We start from the raw sequence: 2,219 nt of genomic DNA, 5'->3' as shown, positions 1-2,219 counted from the left end.
TGTGTGTGTGTGTGTGTGTGTGTGTGTGTGTGTGTGTGTGTGTGTGTGTGTGTGTGTGTGTGTTGGCTGCAGCACATCACTGCAGGACTTCTCACACCTTTGATTTTGGTTCCAGACACTTGGTTCTGACCTGACTTCAGACTGGAGCTGGACTTGGTCTCCAGTGTTTCATGGACTCAGGACTGGCTCAGGATGCTGCTGACATTTAGTCTTTAAAGACATCAGGGCGATGAGGCGGCTGCACTGAGCTGTAATTATTAATGTTCAGCTTCGGGTTTTTACTAGAGACGGTTYTGGTTTTTATGTTTGTGGGTTTTTGATCCTGGATGTTGAAATGTTGATGAGAGGAACAGCTGGAGTTTTATGTTTTTATCAGGCTGCAGGTATTTACTGTGGAGCCAACGTTACTGTTTATTGTTTATTTGTTTGTTTGTGTTTATTTAGTATGGGGTAACAGCTCCACTCTCACGTTCTGAACAGGGAAATAATGGTCTTCAGCTGACTCTACATCAGCTTTAAGAAAGAAGCAGAGTCCTTCGTACTAAAGCAGAGGCTGAACCTGCCCACCCTCCAGAGGGGCTCTGGTTAAAGCCCTCAGTGAACAGTCAGAACCAGAACCAGAACCAGAAGCAGCCATCGGGGTGTGTGTCAGCCTGCAGGGCTCAGTATTTGTTCGGTCTGTGGTCAGGAGTCTGTTTGCTGAATCCTCATCAAATAGACACGCTGCATTTGGAAATCACTCTGTTTCTTTGCTCTTCCTCCACCTGCTGCTGGCTGCTCTCTGTATCTGTCTGTGATTACCTTCTCCTCGGTCACCCACCCGGTCTCTCTCAGCCCATTTCATCCAGTTCTGGTCGACTTGCTTCATGGAAAAGATTGAGGCGACACTCCTGTCCTGATAAGGCCACAGCTGGAGAACTGAGCCGCTTCAAACCAGGGTAATGTGTTCAAAATCGGATTTATTATTAGAATATAGACATGTAGTATGATGTGTGTAATAACTGGACCTCTCTAAGTAACAGAGTCCAGTTTGTTCTCTAAAAGCATCCATCAGGTCCTGATAATGTCTGCTAAAGCCCCTCCTGTATCACCTGTATTACCAGGAGTGGATCGATGGCCGAGGCCGGCAGCCAGCAGAGCAGTTTGTTTATTGAGTCTTTTAATTATCACCTGCAGTCTTTACTGCCGCGGTGTAAACGCATTAGGTTGGATTGGAAACTAAACAGGGTGAAATATATAAAGATGTTTTTTTACTGTGCAGTTAAACAGCCCGACTGGGTTCAAACAGACTCCTCTGKAGACCCATGATTTACTCTCCTCCTGCTCCGTCATTTACTGAATGACTCAGTGTCTGAAGTCACTCAGAGTCAAACTTTATTTACTTACTGCTTTGATGTCACACAACACCAGATACCTGCAGAACTTCAGTATCTTTATTTAGTTAAAACATAATGCCAGACACTATGCACTATCCTGGTCCACCAAGACCACTATCACTATGTTTAGAGGTTTCTCTGAATGAATACGTGATGATCAAGTTTACCAAATTTAGGAAGAACCCTTTCATCCAGTCAGGAACAGTTCTGATGATTCATCCAATCAGGAACCAGTTCTGATGATTCATCCAATCAGGAACCAGTTCTGATGATTCATCCAATCAGGAACCAGTTCTGATGATTCATCCAATCAGGAACCAGTTCTGATGATTCATCCAATCAGGAACCAGTTCTGATTCATCCAATCAGGAACCAGTTCTGATGATTCATCCAACCAGGAACCAGTTCTGATTCATCCAATGAGGAACCAGTTCTGATTCATCCAATCAGGAATAAGTTCTGATGATTCAAGGACCCGGTCTACCCGGTCTAAGTGGTACCAGGGACTTTTGGTTGACCTTGAAGACTGTGAAAAAGTGTCTGAATTTGGATGGTCTTTTCCAGCTCGTACCTCAGCAGATGTCTTGTCGTCTRTCAGTTTCAGTTTCTAGTAAACGTCTCCATTTGTTGGAGTTTTCTGGAACATCTGAAGATCAAACATTCTGGTCTCTCTGAGCCTGATTCAGTCTTTGTTTTCCTCATCTCATCGTCCTGTTGGAGACATGTCCAGCTGACAGGGACTTCCCTCAGGGGAGCTGAGATCACAGATGCTCTGTGGATGGGATGCCCACTTACACACACACACACACACACACACACACACACACACACACACACACACAC

Source organism: Austrofundulus limnaeus, unplaced genomic scaffold (genome assembly GCF_001266775.1).
Source record: "Austrofundulus limnaeus strain Quisiro unplaced genomic scaffold, Austrofundulus_limnaeus-1.0 Scaffold1330, whole genome shotgun sequence".
NCBI classification, from domain to species: Eukaryota; Metazoa; Chordata; class Actinopteri; order Cyprinodontiformes; family Rivulidae; genus Austrofundulus; species Austrofundulus limnaeus.
The sequence above is the reverse complement of the archived record's forward strand: the minus strand, read 5'-3'. Positions refer to the sequence as shown.